At 31.8% G+C, this 22,732-nt stretch overlaps 1 protein-coding gene across 1 annotated transcript in view; it reads right to left on the reverse strand.

Moving 5' to 3' along the window:
• Nucleotides 1-8,220, reverse strand: part of Ldh (Lactate dehydrogenase) — a 50,033-nt gene extending 41,813 nt beyond the window's left edge. Inside the window, exon 1 of the mRNA XM_072527453.1 lies at nt 7,865-8,220. The gene's annotated coding sequence lies outside the window, so the exon portion shown is untranslated. The remainder of the gene's footprint in view (nt 1-7,864) is intronic.
• Nucleotides 8,221-22,732: the final 14,512 nt, after the last annotated feature.

Here is a 22,732-nt window from a genome sequence, read left to right on the forward strand (position 1 = left end):
AATTTTTTTAAAGATTGAACAATCAGAATTAATCAAAAACTTGGTTTTAGTTTGGAAATTCTGCTCTACTATTCATTTCTTAGCTTTTAATAATGTAAAATATGGCATTCCCTTTTGGGCATGCTTTCGGGAAGATGTATTTTAGGCTCCAGGTTCTTTTCTATTTTTGTATTTGTGTATCAATGCAAAAAATCAAATTGTGGATGAGCTAAAAGATGGGAATAATTGTTCAGGCCAAAAATAGTATAAAAAATGAGCTAGTGAAGAAAGTCCTAGTATAATTTGGGAAATATGGCTAGTGATATTACATATCCTGCAATTGAAATATTTGTAAACATCCCAGAAAAAAAGTTAAGAATAAAGAAACCTCGGGTAGTTGGAGCATCTGAAAGTATTAAAATTAATTGTAATATAATTGTTGAGTGCTTGTTACTTAAGGTAAGGTTTAAAACATATTCATTTTATGTCTCCTGTGTATATATACCTCCTGGTATAAGGTTAGATATTTATGAAGAACTTTTAGAACTTTATAACAACCAAGTATTGTCAGAAAATGTTAATATTATCATATTTGGAGATTTTAATATTCCTGGATTTATTAACTTAAGTTGTGAAAAGAGCAGCTTGCTTAAAGAATTTCAAAATCTAAACAATTTAAATCAATATAATACAATTTCAAATTGTAAAAATAAACTGCTTGATCTTATATTGTCAAACATATCCATAACCAATCTAACTAGGTCTGGGTCTCCTTTGGTACCTGAAGATTATTATCACCCGGCACTAGAAATGTTACTAGAATATAAAGATAATTCATACACTGAGAGTAATATACAACAGTCTTATAGGTATGATTATGCCAGGGGGGACTTTAATCTTCTGTATCAATTAATAAGGGACACTGACTGGTCAGATATGTATAATTGTATAACTGCTACAGATTGCATTAATCAATTTTACGATAAATTGTATGACTGCATTGATCAAGCCATCCCAAAAAAAAATTATTAAAAATAGACAAAAACAGAAATATCCAGCTTATTTTAGTATAGACCTTATTAAAAAAATCAGACAAAAAAAAAATTAAGCAAACATATAAAAATAAGGAAAGCTATTGAAGATAACATTTTCTATGACCCAAATAGTTTTTGGACATTCATAAGAAGTAGGAGACAAACCAGCGGTTTTCCTCACGAGATGTCTTTAAATGATCATACATATACAGGCCCTCAGGATATTGCCATGGCTTTCTCTCATCATTTTAGCTCAATTTATCAGGTATCATCCACACATCAGGGTAGTTCACAGCGATCTTTTAACTTTTCAGTTATTAGTGAAGAAGATGTGAAGGTTAGTATAAAAAAATTAAAGCCAAAAAAGGCCACAGGTAGTGATAATATCCCTGCCTATATCTTTAAAGGATGTTTTGATATATTTCAAAAGCCATTATAACATCTATTTAATCTATCTCTTAAAACTAACACCTTTCCAGACAAACTCAAAGAGGCTACCATTACTCCAGTTTTTAAATCAGGTAATAGAAACAATATAGAAGACTATCGTCCTATAAGTATCCTTAATTCCCTGGCTAAAATATTTGAATCTATTCTCTATATGAATATACTGAAAAATTTTGAAAATGAATTTTCTCCAGAATAACATGGTTTCTTGCCTGGGTTATCCACAACTAGTAATCTGTGCATTCTGTCTAATTTTGCTAGTGAGGCAATAAATAATAAACTCCAATTAGATTTAATAATGACTGACTGCTCAAAGGCCTTTGATATGGTTGACCATGGCATTCTTTTATCGAGATTGAATGAGTTTGGTTTTTCGCATGATGCTTGTACATTTACAAAATCGTGTGTGGATTCAAGGTTTCAACGAGTCAAAATTGGTAGGTGTTTATCAGATAAATTTCAGGCTACATCTGGTGTCCCCCAAGGGAGCAACTTAGGGCCTTTGTTTTTCTTAATTTTTGTCAACTCACTACCACAATCTCTTAAATTTTCTTCTAGTTTGATCTATGCTGATGATTTTAAGCTTTTTAAGACTATACATACTTCAAATGATTGTCAGTTACTTCAGCAGGACCTGACCTCAGTTGTGGAATGGTTAAGGGACAACAATATGATCTTGAATATTAAGAAGTGTAGAGTCATATCTTTTACTCGCAAAATCGACTACATTCAAAATAATTATAGAATTGACAATTGTGTAGTATCTAGGAAAACCAAATGTAAAGATCTGAGAATATACTTACAGGCTAACATGAAATTTAATGAACACTAAATAAATATTGTTAATAAGGCCTACAAAGTATTGGGATTTGTAATAAGAAATTCCAAACACTTTAGTATAAACACAACCATTAGACTATATAACGCTTTAGTCAGACCAAACTTGGAATATGCATCGGTGGTATGGACTCCTGAAGCCAAAGTTCATATTAATCATATAGAAAAGGTACAAAAAAGATTTATAAGGTATTTATACCTTAAGAAATACAATGTGTATACTCACCTTACGCCATCAAAAGAGTTGCTTCAAATATTTGGCTTGCAGTCATTAGGGCAAAGAAGAAACATGCATTGTGTTGTGTTTATTCATAATATCATGAACAATGTTAAATATAAGACATGTGGTTTGATTTGATCAACTTTATTAGGTTTCATGTGCCAAAGGTCAACCTAAGGGTAAACAGTAATGACCTATTTTCTTGTAGTCCATATAATTCTTGTGCAATAATAAACTATATGCAATATCAGTGTAAAGATTTGTGATATAGACCTCTTTACCTGTAGTATAAGGGATATTAAAAAATGTTATGAATAGATAAGTAATGGACTGAATTTTAAAATTTTATTAACTTGTGTCTTTTTTTTAATGTGTTTTACTTTCTGTGTTTTTATTTTGTACTTGTGTGTATATTGTATTTTTTGTGTGTATATTTTTATACCAAGTAATGAGCACTCTTACATGTAATTACTACCTAGGTGGTGTTTGTAAGTTTTAATAAATAAAATAAATAAATATCTGGGGAAGTGTGGACAGAATAAGCTTACAAGTTTGTTTTATAGAATTATGGAAAAAGGACAAATGTCAGTGTACTGGAGAAGCAGTATATTTACTCCAGTCGCCAGAGACGAAAATGCCACTGAAAACCCCGCCCGCAGGGAGGTAAAAACGCAAAAAAATCGATTTACACAGAATCTGTACACCGTAGAAAAAAATGTTTCAAATAAAAAATGTAACTGAGATAATTTTAAACAAAAATTTTCATATGAATTCTTTGTGTAGAATGAACCGTTCTCTTAGAAACAACGCTTCAAGCGACCGTCGATTTTGCATGTCAGTTACGCGCGCGAAATCAATGTTTAATAAAATGTGTATCAGCTCGACGGTAAAAATTCGATATCTTCTGATTCAAGTGACCTATCGACAAAAATCAAGATGAGTTTTAAAGGTAAAGAGCTTTTATATGCAGTTTTTGTATTTTTCCGCAAATAAACTCAGATTTTGTACCGGTATTAAATAAATAAACGTGGCGCGACTGCCATTTTTTATGATTCTCACGAGATCAATACAATCTATCCCTTTCATTTACTGGTAACTACAACCAAATTTATCTTAAAGATGCAGTAGCAGTAAACAAATCAACACACGTTATCAACATTATGAATATTACGAGGAGCACTCCCAAATCACGATTTACAATGTATAAACGTACATAATATCCACCTCATAAACTATATAAATAGACATCGTATACGAAACTCAGCATACCATATCATTTAGTAGTCCTTGTACGCGGAAGAATTGCTATAACTTAATTGGACCACTGTTGTTCTAGTGATAATACATTACCCAGGGCGTGCGTCAGGGAATTACATTGCTTGAATTTATTCATTTATATTTATAATAAATGATATCATTTATATTTTATGATCAGAAGAATAACAAAGATAAAATTAAATTAATAAATGTTAGAATGAGGTTTTCCAACAACATAATATGCGAATTCGTTATTGTAATGCATTGAATTAATAAAATTAAATTAAATATCTAAAAATTGTTTTAAAATTAAATGTAATATCTAATGGCGGTTTCCCACCAAACGGACAAAATAAAAACAAAACAAAACACAAACTCGTATCCAATAAAACAAAATAGCAACTTTTCACAAACTTTACTAAAGACTGGCGTGTTTTGAAACAGTTCGTTTTGTTTTTAGAGTCCCGAGTTTTTGAAACTCGAGTCTGTTTAGTGGAAACGGTCAGTTGTGTTTATTAATGGACTACCTCACCTCTGACATTACAATGGGCGGGGCTTCGAAAACCTTTCTAAACATATCTACACTAAATACAAGATAGAGCTGCGGTAAGTATAAATAAACCGTCAACAGTATGATTGTTACGAGGGGCACTCCCACATCATGATTTTAACAATGTATAAACCTATATTTTCCTGTATTATGAAATACATATGAAAATATAAAGTAGACATCGTAGCATAAGTCGTTCACAGGAATAACAGAACTGAAAATAACTGAATAAACATGTTAGAATGAGGTTTTCCAACAACATAATAACGTGAATCCGTTATTGTAATGCACGGAATTAAAATACAATTACATTAAATGTGTAAAAATGTTTTTAACGTAATATTTAAGGTTGAAACGGAGTTGCCACTCGTGAACTGAGCTCTTAATGGCACTCCATTCGTTGGTTTAAGGAAAACGAAATTTCAAAGCAAAAACCTATGCAAAGGTCAGAAAAATCTTGTCAAAAATAAAAACATTCAACATATCTGAGTAATAAATAAAACAAAAAACTCAAAGTGTAACTTAGGTAATATTTTACTCAGAATCTACCTCGAGTGCCTGTGAATACCTTCTTTTTTCTTTACCCATTTCATCTACAATATGCTAACAATAGTGTATTTTTTTTATGTTTATTCACAATAGTCAAAAGCTCGACTTTTAGAACTGAATTGTCAAAACTTTTGATCGCAGCCACTTTTGAATATCCGCTTTCTTCAACTCGGTTGTCGATATTTATTAAACGGGGAGTATATAACGAATATATTAAGATAGAAAAAAACATGGCGACTACCAAAATGGCACTACACAGGAGATATCATAGGGCACTATGAATGAAAATAAATTTACTATAGACAAATTTTGATTTATTGACTTAAGGAAGGCCTCTGGCTAAGTTCAAAATAAACAACTGATCGAAACCTAACTTGCGACATAGCAAATGAAAAGGGACGATATAACGAATCTATTAAGATATGTAATTGATGTTCTATCTTAATATATTCGTTATATCTTTCCCTTTCATTTTCTATATCGCGTGATAGGACTTGATCAGTTGTTTATTTTGTACTCAGCCAGAAGCCTTCTTAGTCAATAAATCAAAATTTGGCATACGGTTTTGCTTTCGTATTAAATTATTAAATGTATACAGCATGTTCAGCAGAAAGTCAAACAAAATATTTGGGATCTTGACAATATCATTGAGACTCAAGTTGAACCACTGATAATTAACGTAGTTAATGAGAGCAGCACGTCAGACTCTGATTATGAATAAAATATTAATTTACACTGTGAGTTTTTTGTTTTATTTATTAGTCAGATATGTAGAATGTTTTTATTTTTGACGAATGATTTTCTCGGACATTTGCATAGGTTTTTGTTTGAAACTTAGTTTTCCTTAAAAAACGAATGGGGTGCGATTAAGAGCTCAGTTCATGACTGGCAGCCCCGTTTAAACCGGAAGCTCTTAGATAATAATACTCATAATTTCAACGCAATTTAAGAAGTTTTTACTTCTGGCGGCACTTCTCCAAGTGCGCCTTATTTTTTTTTAATACAAAATTTTCGTTTATGAAAACATTTTAAGTTAAGGTATATCTGTATTCAAATTTACGAAATTTATATAAAATGAGATTTCAATTTCTGGTAACATTTGTAATCTGGATCACGTGAGTTCTATTGTTTTTCAAATAAAAACTGAAAACATAATAATAAGTTACTTCTTTTGAGGCGAACTAACACACAATTTACTTTAAAAAATAAGTGTATTTGATGTTTCGATTTCTATCGTTTAAGTGTCAAAACAACGTTGCAATTACTGCTTTATTATTTTTGTCAAACCATAAGTTTCTTTTTATTTTACAGTAGTGAAGCTAATTTTGAATTTCCTTGAAAATAATACTAACATTGTATATTTTATCTTCGTTGTTCATAGTAAACAAATCTTTAATTGTACATACTGTTTTATTAATTTGATAGGAAATATGAAAGCAAAACCGCACGCCTATGGAGTCTTACGTAGCATAGCCTGGTTTTGTTTACTTTTACTGCACGTCGAATTTGAATGAGGATGAAGTTTTGATTACTTTTATACCTTTAAAAGCTATAGCATGAAATTTTAGTTTTGCGTTTTAACAACAAATGTGAGGCATTTGAAATATGCTTAAAAAAAAAGTTGGATTTAAACTTTCACGAAACAAACGATCTAAAACATTTAAAACTTTTTTTTCAATTAATTATTTTTCAAATAATTTTCAATTAATTCAATTACATTAGTACGTTTTTCAAAAGAACAAAACTACTGCAATAATCTACACCCAAAAAAGTCTTCCTTAATGCATTTTTCGTGACATGTGATCGTTTGTAATGTAAAACATTAAATTCTGCGTTTTTTATTCATATTTCAAATGCCTCATATTTGTTACCACAACTTAAAATTGAAATTTCATGTCATATGTTTTAAAGATTGAACTCTAAACATGAAAAGTTTACTACAACTGGTCAATGAAAGTGATCAAGTTTATAGTAAGAAAGCTGCACTCTTTGCCTTTAAAACGCATCTTGATTTTTGTCGATAGGACATTTGGATCAAAAGATATCGAATTTTTATCGTCCAGCTGATACAAATATTATTAAACATTGATTTCGCGCACGTACATAACTGACAGGCAAAATCGACGGTCGCTTCAAGAGTTGTTTCTAAGAAAACGGTTCATTCTACACAAAAATGCTTAGGAACATTGTTCTTTAAAATTATCTCAGCTACATTTTTTATTTGAAACATTTTTTTCTACGGTGTACAGATTCTTGGTAAATCGATTTTTTCACGTTTTTACCCCACTGCGAGGGGGGTTTAAGAGGGAAGCCGAGTTTTTTGGGGTCCCAAAATTAATATTCTTTGCAAAATTCAGCTTGTTCGTATGATTTTTAGGGGTCAACTCTCTGAAGACTGGACTATATTAGAATATATTTACAAAAATAAGGGAAATGTTAATAATTCACAACTTACGGAGCCATAAACTTATGTAGTTGGTACCTACAGTCATACACAATAAAAATATGGATGAGAGTAATTTGTAGGCAGATACAGGAAGAAACCGAAATTAATGATACAAATTAAACTAACCGCAATAGATTGATACTGTTATTAACTATTTTAAAAATTAAAATTAAAAACAAGCTTCTAATATTTTCCTTAAATATTTTTCCGCCTTATTTATTTAAAATCTAGCAAATATAAAATATAGGTTCAAATTGTATATAAATACTTGTATTATAAAATATAGGTACCTACTCAAGCAAAACAGAAAGTAGAAACAGTGTACATTTTAATTATTTCTAAACCAAAAAAATGTTTAGATCATTTTATAAAAAAATATAGCAGCTGTATCATTTATATTTCTATAACAACTTAATATTTATCTGCATATTCCCATTTAAAAGAAATTATCTTCAAATTAACTTTCTCATTAGCAATACATGATTAAATTTATCAACTTCCTCTTTATCGCCAAAAAGTAAATATAAACGAAAGCTCAAACTTACCGGCAAACTCAAAAAACACGAGCACAACACTGACAATGTTATCCCGCAAAAGCTTTGAACTTTTACTGGAATCAAGGTGACCTTTACTTCATTTAAAATATCGGTGGTACACTGAACGCATGCGCCGGTCTCCACTTTCGCTTTCCATGAAATGCTGGAACTCCCTAGAGCGGATGACTCACACAACGCGCAAGATTGTGTAAAAGAAAAGCGCGAAAATATTATGAAGTTGTCGAAAACATCTGCTTGTCTATTAGGTTCCTATGGTACGAAGATTTAATTTCTTTGTCAATTTAACAATACCTTTCATAATAGAAGATTGCACAATATATCTTGCATTTACACGAATGTACCGTTGCATTTTATATGATGTCATGTTTGCTTTCAATGTGAAATTCAGAATACAAGGCAAAGCGATCGTGTGTTTCGGCATGTACGCGTTCTCCCGTTCGTTCACTTTTTAACGGACTTTTTACGCATGTGCTCTTCGTACTATATTATCTACAGGATGTAGTTAAAATTTGTATACAATGAAATATTTTACATCCCAATATTTTACGATTAGTAAAATTGATTATAATAATTGTTTGTTATTGGTGGATATGTGTACAAAAAAATTATCTTATAAACTTATAAAAAGACATAGTAACAAGATCTATATTAAAACGTGTTTTAGAGTCAAGTAGTAACGTCAATTCAATTCAAACATTCCCTAGAAATCAAATGTAGGAGACAGAAAGCAAAATCTGCATTTCAAAAAATGACTAAAATATTCAAATGTCATGATTTAACAATGCCCATAAAAATCGGGTTACTAAGATGTTATATCTTTCCCATACTGTTGTATGGAGTTGAGCTGTGGACTCTCACAGACGCTACCTACAAGAAAATTTAAACAATCGAGAAAATTGACCACGTTACTAATAAGGACGTTTCATTAAGAATGCAAGAAGAAAAAGAGCTCTTAACCACAATAAAAACAGTCAAAATCGAATATCTCGGTGTACATCATGAGGAACAGCGAAAAATATGAATTGCTGCAACTAATTTTGCATGGAAAAAGTAGTGGAAAAACGAGGCCCAGGAAGGTGAAGGATTTCCTGGCTGAAGAATCTATGTACCTGGTTTAACACAACAAGCACAAATCTTTTCAGAGCAGCAGCGTGCAAAGTGTAGATTGCCATGATGGTCGCCATCGCCAACATCCGAAACGGATAGTCACTACAAGAAAAAGATAGTACTTTCTTGGTCCAGTTTAAAATATATATATATATATATATATATATATATATATATATATATATATATATATATATATATATATATATATTACATAATGACGGTATTAGATTTTTGTTTCGATACAGGGCAGCGACAAGCCGCTTATACGTATTTCGACCTCTTTAGGTCTCTTCAGAGCGGTATCGCCAGTGCTCTGAATACAAACAAAAATCTTTCCCGTCCTAGACAATAGTTATCAAACTATATACGGACGTAACTACGCCATCTAAAAACAAAAAGAGAAATCAAACGATTTCTACCTGGCGAAACCGAATTCACATTTTTACCACTGTGCCTTCTAAAACTTGCAAAGAAAACAGCTCCATAAATTACTCGGCAAAGGGAATCTAAAAATTGCATTCCACATGCCGTTCATCATAGTCAAAATTCGTAGTGAATTCAGTTGCTGGTTAAAGTAATAAAACATGACGGTATTAGATTTTTGTTTCGATACAGGACAGCGACAAGCCGCTTATACGTATTTCGGCCTCTTTAGCTCTTTGAAGAAAAACAAAGAAATAATCGTCCTCCCAGCTGACAAAGACAACGCTACGGTAGTAATGAATATTCAATACTACGAAGCAAAAATAAAAGACATATTTTAATATAGCCTATAAAAGAATCTCATTGAACCCTAATCCTCAAAAGATATTTAGAGAAAATAAAAAAAAAAGCCAAGATTAAAGCCTCAGGCATCAAGAAAGAACACAATTTTATCTCATACCTAGAGAGAAGTCGTCAAGATATCCAAAACTTTACGGCCTGTGGTCTGTCCAATGTCCATAAGAAAGATTACCATTGCAGCCAATAGTTAGTTCTATCGGTTCTCCTCTACAATCACTGGCAAAATTTCTGACTGAACAGCTACAACTATACGTAGAAAAGGCGGATACTTACATCAAGAATGCAAGCCCCTTCATCGAGCATATAAAAGATGTAACTCTTGAGCACGGACATTTGTTAGTCAGCTTCGATATGGTTTCACTTTTTACGAATGTTGCTGTATTAGAAATATTTAGAAAAAATATCCAATACCACAGCATACTCTAAATCTCACAAAACATTGCTTAAATAACACAAGTTGAAGGAGTACCACTGTCACCGCTAATAGCAAACCTATTTATGCAAGAAATAGAACAGCGAGCAATAGGAACAGACAACACAAACCCAAACTTTGGCTTGACACTTTTATCCTCCCGACACATGGTGAAGAACAACAAGAAGTTACTATTAGAACACATCAATAATATCCGCCATAAAATTCAGTTTACTGTGTAACTGGAAGATAATGAACAACTTCATATATAACAATTATCTTTTTTAGATGTGTTAATAATAAAGGAGTATACCGAAATTCCACATATACCGACAGATAATTACACGATTATTCAAATCACCATCCTGCACAATTACATTCAGTGGTCAGAACCCTGATTACAAGATCTGAAAGACTGACAGACGAAGAACAAAAATTAAATGCATAATATGAAAGTGGTATTAAGAAAAAACGTCTATCAAACTGGCCCAGATTGCTCAAAGAATAATTAAGGGCCAAACAGAAGACGAAAAACAGATTGTAAAAACCATTCTAACACATGTAAAGGGTACAACAGAGAAAATAGGAAAAGTGCTAAGAAAACACAACATAGAAATTATATTCAATATCGACAGAAACATCTTAACTATTTTACCATCTGCAAAAACAACAATATCGTTAGAAAATCAAGAAGTATATGAGATTCCATGTTGGGATTGTGAGAAATCGTACATCGAACAGACCAGTCAAAGAATCCATGTTAGACGGAAAAAATATCGGAATGCCATCCACAGGAGAGAAAAAACGTCGTTCCTTGCACATGTCTCAAGAGGGACATACCATAAAACTGAACAACACGACGATGATTGGCACGTACTGAAAGAAGTTACTGACGGAAAGAAAATGGAAATGTCTGAAGAAGTTAATGGCTCGGACGAAGTAGGTTATTCTCACAAGAGGAAAAATAACTCAAATAGTACTGCATTACATACAATTTTAATGCAACTCTATTTATTTTCAGATGAACTGTTTGCTGCGCTCAATCGTCCTGTTCCTGAGGAAATAGAAGATATTTTAACAATTCAAACCGTTACTAGTTCAAGAGCAACGCGCAAAGAATCAGACGTTGCATCTTGCCAGATCACCCATCAGTTTGCGACGGGGTATTTGAATTCTCAGAATCTCAGAAAAAGATATGAAGTGGATAAAAGTAATTTATGAAATATCATCCACAATCCAGTTTTTCCAGCTTCTCAGTTTACAAGTAATAAATAATAATTAAAAGTTAGAAAGAGGCTTTAAGGTAAATGTCAAGTGTCAAAATTCTGGTGCTGTTTTGACGAAATGGGTAGACAGTAGTGTGGTGACTCTTGGTAGAAATTTTGTTGACGTTACTCTACATAATACGTGTCAGAGATGGGACAAGAATAGACAATATATATAGAAGTACCAAGCCCAAAGGTAGTGTCACTGTATAATCAAAGAATAGGAGGAGTCGATAAGTGTGATTTTCTTATCTCTCTTCACAGATCGTTTATCAGATCAAAAAATTGATAGTTCAGCTTATTTCACATACCTTAGATGTGGCAGTAATCAACTCAATGCTAGATTATAAAAAAACTGCGTTCCGATAAAACACGTCGTAGATCTGATACACTTTCGACAAAACTTGGCTGAATCCTCTGATTTCTCTCACAAGTAAACAACAAAAACATATGACAATGACAGACGTATGTTTCGACAGAAAGATTCCAATGAAACTGCAAAGCAAATTCTATAAATTTACCTAAGGCCAACTAACTATGGTGTATGGAACTAAATATTCAGCCAATAAGTTATGGAAATATATACTACGTTGAAGATTATTAAAAATAATTTCACAATTATTAGATTCACTAATGACACCTTTCCATAGCATACATTTACTTTTACTCATTTTCCCACCTCTAATATATTGTTTTTATATCTCCAATAGACCTAATCTAGAAGGCTATACACATGGAAATCACCTGCAGACAGAAAAGACAGAATTGTTAGAAATCAAATTGACTTCAATTTGCACAATCACACCTTTAAGAAGTACATACAATCTACGAAAACATACCCTGGAGCTGATATACATAGCGATCACAGTCCAGTTATAATGGATTTTAGATTAAAAATATTTCTCAAAGTCAAAAAGAAAACAGTGACAAGAAAAATAGACATCTCACAACTGAAGAACCATAAACAGAAAAAAGAAATAAGTATCAAGTTTGAGGAAAAAATAAAAACGATCGAAAACTTGATACAGACAGACATTGAAGTAACATGGACTGCTCTAAAAACAAAAATAACAAAGATACAAGAAGAAGACGTCGGGTTCATAAAACACAACAAAAAACAAGAATAGATAACGAAAGAGATCATGGACCTCATGGACAAGACGAAAACATAAAACAAGCCCAATAGAATACAAGCGAATCAACAAAATCATCAGAAAAAGTGCAGGGAGGCGAAAGAAAACTGGCTGGCAACAAAATGCCTAGGACTCGAACAACTCGACACCTTTAATATTCATAAAAAAGTAAAAGAAATGACAGGTAGACACAAAAAGAGACAAGCAATAATATTAAAAAATGATAATAACGAAATAATTATAGGTACAAAACACAAACTAGAGAGATGGAAAGAATACATACAACCTCTTTTTGACGACGATAGACGATAAAAGATCAGTAGGAAGACGCCAGAACTCGTGGATGAAAGACCTGAGGAGATGGTTCGACCGCTCATCCGCAGAAATCTTTTGCGCAACAGTTTCCAAAACTACAATTGCCAGTTGGATCGCCAATGAGAAGAAGACCTAATCCTGTGCATTGAAATATTTTGTTTTCTTTATGTTTTGTGTTTTGTTTATCTTTTCTAGACAATCTTTGATTTTAATTTCCTATCAAGATGTCGAAATAAGTTATAAAAATGATAAAATGTTGCAACGGATATGCTCGTGGTATAAAAGTACGACGATAAAGATTATCTTATGATAACTAAATAAAATCTTTTCACGCGCTATAAATAATATTTCGGAGAAATATTGGCAAAATTTTTTAACAAAAATATTTTATTGCACTTTGTGAGTCATAAGAATATCTAAATTCCAGATAAATTTGGTAGTCGTGTCTACAGACAGGCAAGATAGTGTATTATAGTAAAGTTCATTTATATTTTATCTGATATTTTACCATAATGTAAGGTCATATTCATTTAACCACTCATGGTTAAATTTTTTAAAGCAATAGAACATTCGACATTCGATAATTGTATTTATTACATAGTCAATTTTATTTTATTTTAATATAACAGCACAGATTGGTCAGAATTAGTTTTTACACTACAAGATCCATATTAGAATATGCTGAGAATACCAAAACTTCCTCTATATTATAGGTTATAGGAATATTAATTGAGTTAGTGCATATTTATAAATAAATAAAAAATAACAATGAATTGGTTGCCCATATGAGTCCATGTTAAACAAAGTTGTAGAAATAAATGTCATAAAATGTCATCTTCAGGGCACCGGTTAAGTAGAATTTTTTTTTTATTTCGAAAATATGTGTCTCGACAGCTAATGGTCATTGACACAGGTACAATTTACATTCATGTTTACATGGTTAATACTTTACATTGGGTACAAATTAGTTATAACACATTTTTTATAGAACATTTTGTTTTAAATTAAATTGTATAACTTTGGGTTTTTTAAAAAGTTTAATACATTTTCGAGGTTGCTGCTGTTTGAGATAAGTATGTCTTTTAGGTTGTTACCAAGATTGTATTTTCTTCTGGCCGCTAGGTAGTGTTGACAGTCAAGAAGTACATGTGTTACGGAAGTCGTGCTGTTGCAGTACTGGCACAAAATCTGATTACTGGAATTCATTAGGTGTCCATGTGTAAGACGTGTGTGCCCTATTCTCAATCTTCGAATGATAGATTTGTCCTTTCTTTTCATTGGTGGGAGCTGGTGGTAGAAAATGTTTGGTTGTAGAACGCTTAACTTGGTATTGCTTCTTTTCCAATGATCATTCCAAAGGTCCATTATTTTATGTTTGATTGTTCTTTTTAAATCTGATGATGTTTGAAAGTCTGTTGTTACGTTAAGAGAACATGCTTGTTTTGCTGCTTGATCGGCTTTTTCGTTACCTGGAATACCAACGTGTGATGGGACCCACAATATTGTTACTGTAATTCCATTAGTTTGAAGACGATTACATATACTCTGGATTTATTGAACTATTGGGTGGATAGAATGTACGTTTCTTATGGACTGCATGGAGGACAGAGAGTCCGTACAGATTGCTATAGTTTTATCATCGTTGAGTGGAGTTTTCACCGCTTGTAGTATTCCATATAGTTCAGCAGTATAAATACTGCAATTGCTGGAGAGTCGAAACAAGTTGACGGTGGTTGTAGTCGTTGTAAAAGCACAGCCAACACCTTCTTCAGTCTTAGATGCATCATCATAGAATCTTTGTTTGATAACGGAAGGTAATATTTCATTCTTATTATATTTGGATAATTCGATATTGAAATTTGGAAGTTTACATATCCATGGAGGAGTTTGAGGGACCGTGAAAGGGCTGGTCGACAGATTGATATCTAAATAAGGAATTAACATCTCTATAGTGGACAGTGCCATTCTAGTATTATTAGTAACTGGTAATTGTCTATTACAGATGAGGTTTTTTGTGGGATTTGCTGAAACTCTAGCGAAATAGAGCAGTAGAAGTTGTTGTCGTCTTAGATGAAGCGAAGGTTCGAAACATTCTACATGAATGCTTTCCACCGGACTGGATCGGAATGCTCCTAAACAGAGTCGACGGGAAGTATTTTGGACTACATTTAGTGAACGTAGTTCACTAGAACTTGATGACATGTAGAGAACGTTCTAGTTCACTAGAACTTGATGACATGTAGAGAACACTACCATAGTCAAGTTTGGAGCGAATAAGAGCTCGATATATTTTTAGTAGTGCTCCCCAACTATAATGAACTAGTGATTTAAGAAGATTCATCTTCATTCATCGTCTTCATTCTTGCTAATCACAGCCTTTGTTGCCGAGAGGGGGCATTTGGGCCTGTAGGACCCATCGCCGGCTCTACGGACTTCTTCCTGTCCTCGGAATTAGACCGGGTGTTGACCATCTTTGCTTGTCACTGATAAAATGGTTTAATACTTCTACTGGTATAAAATAACGGTTACCGTGACAAGTATCTGTTATAGGTAACAGTTCCAAGGAGCAGTTACAAAATAACAGATCAAAAATAGAAAACAGAACAGGTAAAATAGTCTAAGTATTCCTTGACTTACGGAAGGAATAACTTAGTAAACAAGAAAAATAAAATGGTATAAAAGTACAATGCAAAAAAAATGTTTCTAAGTGTTTCTTGACTTACGGAAGAAACAACTTAGAATGAAAAGTAAAATACACAAGATAAAAGAATAGAAAAGTGCAGAAATGTTCCTAAGTGTTTCTTGTCTTACGGAAGAAACAACTTAGGACAGAAATACAGATAAATGAAATATGTAAATAGGAAACAAGGTATGGAAATATTTCTAAGTGTTTCTTGACTTATGGAAGAAACAAATTAGAGTGAAAACAAACAAGAAAATCAAATATGGAAAAATAAGAATACAAATACTTATAAGTGTTTCTTGACTTACGGAAGAAACGACTTACAAATACGAAAAATCAAATACAGAGAAGATGTGGAAATATTGCTAAGTGTTTCTTGACTTACGGAAGAGACAACTTAGCATAAAATAGAAAATGAAAGAGACAAATGTATTAAGTATTTTCTGAACTTAAGGAAGAAAATATCTTAGATAAAATATCGGAAATAATAATGCAACAATGATTATGAAAATATTTCTAACGCACAATTAAAATAACAAGTCAAATATTCAGAGAAATATTTCTAAGAGTTCTTTGACTTACCGGAAAGAACTACTTAGACAAAGTACAAATCAAAATATAAAATAGAAAAAGCAAGATAAATATTTCTAAGTGTTCTTAACTTACGGAAGAACAACTTAGACACAAAATACAAGAAAAATAAACAATCAAAATATTCAAATAAAATATCAAACAATCAGTACATGAACAAATATAGATCAATGTATTATTCTAACCTGAAAAGGTCTGAATATACAATAATGCTAAAATAAAATGGTATATAAAAAAAAATCAGAAATAAAACAATAACTTAGTAGGAACAATAATAGCACCGACTAGGTCTACAGTAGAAGAGGCAAGCTCGACTGATTGATGAGAGAAAATCTACCTGCTTTTATGTAAAACAAATTCTTTGTTTTACGTAGCGAAAGTGGAATTTCCCTGCATCGAATCAATTAGAAACTTGGATTTGGCCAAACTTGGAATTCCCAAGTATTGATGCCTTTTTCGAGATGCAACCGTTACATGGGCCATGCCGAAAGCATGTTCGTAACAATATTATAAAATGGTCTTCAATCAGTGTGTACTAAGAGTTTTTACATAAAGCTGCCAAACATGATGTCTACTATAATAAATAGATTATAATAGACTATTGATTATATCCAAAACAGAAGGAAAAACGTTTCTAAAAGGACTTTTTTTAAATGTTCAAAAGACCCGCAAATATGAAAAACTACTGCACTGATCACTAATCAATGCATTTATCATTCATCAATGCATTGATTAGTGATCAGGTGATCAGTGTAGTAGTGTCTGGGGGCTCGGGAGACTGAGACCTCGATAGCCCTTAAGAAGACGTCAGAGAGGATGCATGTACGAAAAGTGCATAGAATTCATTATGCACCTAATGCGTAGGGACCAATTCACACCTTTCTCAAAAACGTACTCTTAATTTCGCGGTTTTTTCATATTTGGTGGTCCGTTGACCATATGAAGCAACAGAACCTCTTTAACATTGTAGTTCCTTTCTAAAATACATAATCAATAGCCTATAAAGATGATATAGAAACACAGCGAAAATACAACGAAGTAACCTACTGCACCGAGATAAATGCAAATAGCCCAGGATAAATAATGATGGAAGAAATATGTAGAGGTTTATGTCTTAATATGGATGTTCTTGGATAATAAGAGAGATAGAGATGTCTCTAGCTAGAGTAATCAGTTTCGTGTGATAGTAACAGGAATCAGGAGATTCTGTTAAAATTTTTAGTATTAAGCAAAGCAATATATTTTTATACAATTTAATCTACTGAACATACTAATTACTTCAAAATTTTAACCTGGAATTAAATTGTTACACTGAAATGTATAAGCTTTTTTTCTGTAAGTAGGGTACACTGATTTATATCGGAGTATGTAACAGGTGGTCCGGTGGTCGTCTGGTATTTATATCGCAACTTAAAACATGTGGCAGGTACGTGACCTTTGTCATGCGGGAGATATTTTTATATCGTTTGTATACTCGTGATTCCAGCTATGCATTTTCTGAAAACGCTAAATATAAAATTATTTCACATATCAAACGTCAATCAGTTTAAAAATTTACTCTGAATATTTTATATTTTTGAGAATAAACCACAATTAATTCTGGAACTGGAAATCCCAATAAAATAATAAAGCGAGACTGATTAGAAATCAGAAAAATTACTTTTTAATAAATTAAAGATATGGACGTTGTATAAAATCAACACAGGCGCTGATATTTATTCTTATTATAATCTTCCGATAATACAGGTTCACATAATTGAAAAAAAAAAAGTAAAATGTACTAAATCAGATCAATTTGATGTTGGATATTTACAGAAGGAAAAGATCCGTCAGGAGGGAAAAGAAAGAGGTAAAGATCACAAAAACGCATTTACCCGTCTAAGAATAAAAATTTTTAGTGCAGCACTTTTAAGCCTAGGCAAAAAAGTGTAAAAGTCAAAAGCTCAACAGCGATGTTGAAAAAATATAGTCTGTTCCATTCGGAGTAAAAATGACTTTTTGTCTCTCGGTTTAATGTACAAACGTACAATATCACCACAAAAAGTATAATTTTTACTCCTAACAAAACAATATACTATTATTGTACACACTTCTTCTTCTTCTAGTCACGTCTCCACTAATGAAGGTTGGCTATAACCATTGCAAATTCGTCTCTATCTTCTGCTTTTCTTAAGAGCGTCTGTGTATTTAACCCGGTCCAGTCGCGAATGTTTTTCAGCCAGGATATTTGTCGTATACATACCAGGACACCTTTTTCCTTCGATTTTACCCTTCATAAGCAGCTGCAAAAACTCGTACTTATCATTTCTAAGTATGTGCCCTAAATAGACGGAATTTGAAACTCGTTCATTACTGCCCTCGTAATTAAATAAACAGACCTTTTTCCTAAGCTTCGAGATAGAAAATTCATGATCAATACCTAAATCCCTAGCAAGTATCGTTGCCGATTAGACTAGTATTTTCAAATTATCGTCAGATCGTTGGAATTCCAAAATTTTTTTAAGATTATCTAAGCCTTGAATGCATTTCGTTATATTTAATTTAGAATTTTGAATTTTAGATTTTATTTAATATATCAATTATTGATAATAAATCATGCGAAATTGCAACTGAACACAAAAATTTGAATATTTCTATACATTTAGTTATTGATTTAGCATCCATTTTTGTTTTCGTTTCTCTGGTGGGGTCTTCAATTAACGCATTGAATGCCTAGTAATAATGTTCTTAAGGTCTTTTTTTATAGGTATAATAGTATCTATTGTTTCACTAAACGGTTTTAAAGTTAGATTTTTCACGTGCTCTTTTAGTTAATCCTATCGATATGGGGACACAGAAAAATAATTATATACCTCTCGTATTATATCAAACAAACCTTGGTATGATGATCTCGTATGATATCAAGAATCTGCTTCTGAAGCCCTAAATGTTTCCCTTTCATGTTCAATCAATTGTCGTAGCCCGGACCTCGTATAAATTTATCTTAGAGTTAAAGACTGGGTAATAGTTTCTCTAATAGAAAATTGCACAGGTCTTCTCTAGCGGTATTAATTACTGGAAAAATCTTCTAAAAAAAATTCTAAAATATCTAGGTACTTTTTAATAAATGAGCGATAATATTTCTTTTGTAAACCATAAAGATAATACAAAGATAATAACTGTATATATCTTATTTATAGTTTATTATATCACTGACTTTCATCAACGAATGTAGACGTATAATATGCGTCATTTTGTATTTTAAATTTTTTATCAATTATGGCGTCTACCAGATGACTGTTCTGCCATCTAGGTAAAGTAATCTAAAATAGAGTAGTTAAAAATTACTCTTTCCGATAAATTCAAAATAGATAAATTTAACTGTTATTATTTTTGTATATAGTTATGAATAACAACTTACAATATGAAAATTTGAAATTACCAATATAAATAATTTTAAGTGATTTTAAAATCAAGTAATTCTTAGATCGTGCTGCCATCTAGTTAATTTAATTATAAACCTTCGTTCACACATCACTTCGTTCCACATTTAATTTTGTCGACAGCTGCTCTGAATAAATCCACCGTCGTCATTTCTAATTCCCAATCGCTGTCTGATCTGTTTTACTGCTTTGGCCACATCCTTCGACGCTGGTGAGTTCTTCATAATTATTATAAATATAATTTTAAAATATCGTAATTCCCAGCGGATTTACTGCCATCTATCCGTTATTATTATAATATGGTATGTCAACAGTTTGAAAATACAGTTCTTTTTAACTTTGGATTCTCAACATGTGGCGCTACTTGTAGAATTGTTCGCAACTCAGAAAGGAATGTACTGTTGTCTTCTGAAATTTCTGGTTTCCTGATATTTTGGAATCGCTGGAAACCGCGAGGCGATTGTTGACTTCGCCGCTTCGTTCCTTCATCTTGATAGAGAAATTTGATGATAGATTAATTAATTAATTAATTAATCTGTGTCCCCACATTTTTTTTGTATAATTATTACATTATTTTTTAATATTATTGAAGCCATTGTTCTTTATTGGTATGAATGAAATCCAGGATTCCTTTTATTTCACTTCCTTCATTCATATCTCTTTGACTTACAAATACTTCTTTTTTATATTATTCAATTTTAGTCCTTTCTTTTAATTATCTAATAATGTTCATCTTACCAGGTTTCTGGTAGGAGTAGTAGAGGAAGACTTAAAAAGGCCTGGGGGAGACGCTTAGGCAGGATATGTCAGGGCAGTAATGGATTTAAATCCTTTTAATTTTGTTAAGATAATTAGTAAAATTTTTAGTGTTTTCACATGCTGAGCCCCCTTTTTCTTTGTTTTTTCCTTATAAAAAGTAGACAAACAAGAAGTATTATAATGGGTTTTTGCGACAAAATCAGGCACATTCATCAAACGAGCTGAAATGTTTCACTTAAACCAAAGAATATAGACGCTTATATTCTTTGCTTAAACAATGGTTTTACTAAAATATCCGATTTTAGTTTTTGAGGTTATGTTACGTTCAATATACTAAAGGTAAGGAGTGGTAAGGACGCCAAATAAAACCACGTTAAGTTATAAATTCTGTAATATTTTATTCAGTAACAATAAGTGGGGGAAAGTCTTGTATACTTATTCCTAACATGTTACCTACCGAATTTAAGAATCAAATACTTAATAAATAAATAAATAAATAAATAAATATTAAATTGTAACATTAAATAAATCTTGAATATTTGGCCTTATTTGGAACTGGTAACTTAATTTCAGTTTCATTTTACACAAAAATTTATATTATTATCAAACCCAAAAATTTGTCTCACATATCTTCCCTTTAATTTTTAAGTAGCAAATGTTAATTTAAGGGCCTTATCACTATATGCACTGTTGAGGGAATAGTTAGTCCGAAAACGTTCTGTTATGATGTAGCCCAAAAGGGTATTTTTAATTATATACCTTTTAAAAAGGATTTTTAAATAAAACTTTTGATATATTATGATATACAGCTAACTAAATGGAATTTTATTTTGATTGTGGGTTATAAAATGCACAGAATCTCAAAATATCTTTTAAAAAATCAACTAAACCCTTCAAATTTTTTGAGGTAAATTTATGGGTTCAAAGCAAGTATCTTAATTGAATATTCTGTTCTGGAGTAAAAGAATATTTAATTAAAATAATTTAAATGATAAACAAAGTTGATTTATAAGCGTAATTATGATATACAGCTAACTAAATGGAATTTTATTTTGATTGTGGGTTATAAAATGCACAGATTCTCAAAATCTCATTTTATCTCTAACAAAGACAATTACTTTTTATAAGTCGTTGTGCACGGAGGACTTGTAGAAGATAAAGGGTAAATTGTTTGCCCAAAAAAAAATATGCAACCAGAAGAAAAAACTTGTAAAACATTGATCTCAAACCCTCATAAAAAGAGAAGGTACGAAAAGAGAAAGAACCACTGTTACGCTATGAAAAGTACAATTGTTATAAAAACAAAAACGACGTAAAAGACATAATATGAATATGTTTTGTATGCGTATTATCTAATAGTGTAATGACAACTAACTGGGTCAGAGATATTACAACCAAAATAATACGCACGAGTGACATAAATGATAACCTTTTGCACATACACACTTCTAGGAACTACTAGAACTTTATTTTGTTCATTTAACGATCATTATGCACTTAATATTCATAACTATATTGAAAATGAAAGCAAATCATGACATATCATTAAGTAGAAACTTGGTTCTGAAAGTGCGTGATGCGTATTCGTTTAAACTACTTAATAATCATTAATATATGCCAGTAGTTAGATTGATGTGAATAAATCATATACATTATCATTTAAATGCGTCTGTATTCATTTACGATATGAGGAGTGCTCTTCCGGGGTGAGGTCCTTGTTTTAGGCGTCTGTAGCCTCTTCAGGGAATAATGGGATATTTACGTTCATTAATAGGTCGAGGATCCTGAATTGTAGCTCTTGGTTTTCTTCTAGCCTGGTTGGTTTAGCTCGGAAAGGTGCAGTGTATGTTGATGGTGTTAACAGCTTTGTACTCGCTTAGGTAGTAAGTACAGTGGAACATGTTATTTAATAATGGGTCGTTTTGTAAATATGTAGGAGAGTTTTTATATTTATCGTTTTGTGTTCAACTAGCGCTATAAATGTGTGCTGTCGGTTTTTTGATTGTGGAGTTATCCATTACTAAAATTAGTCAAACATATGGTTATTTTAATAGCCTTTTTTCTTTTAACGTAAATTTCCTGAAATAACCAAAGAAAAACTGAAATCTGGAATATTCCACGCTCTTCAAATAAGACAGTTTATTAAAGATCCACAATTCACAGCATCAATGAACGAAGGAAGTTGAAAGTAGGATAAAAGGCAATTCTTTGATAATGAGTAACAGATGTTGAACTTTTTGATTTTTTTATTAAAACACGTTAAGCCCCATGAGGTATAATGCGCGTGTCGCACCTAATCTTGCTCTTTGGGTGACGTGGTACTTACATGTGTATTCATTGTACCATGGTACTTACACATATTATGTCGCATTGGTGGTAAGTA

This window comes from Diabrotica undecimpunctata, chromosome 3 (genome assembly GCF_040954645.1).
Source record: "Diabrotica undecimpunctata isolate CICGRU chromosome 3, icDiaUnde3, whole genome shotgun sequence".
Classification (NCBI taxonomy): domain Eukaryota; kingdom Metazoa; phylum Arthropoda; class Insecta; order Coleoptera; family Chrysomelidae; genus Diabrotica; species Diabrotica undecimpunctata.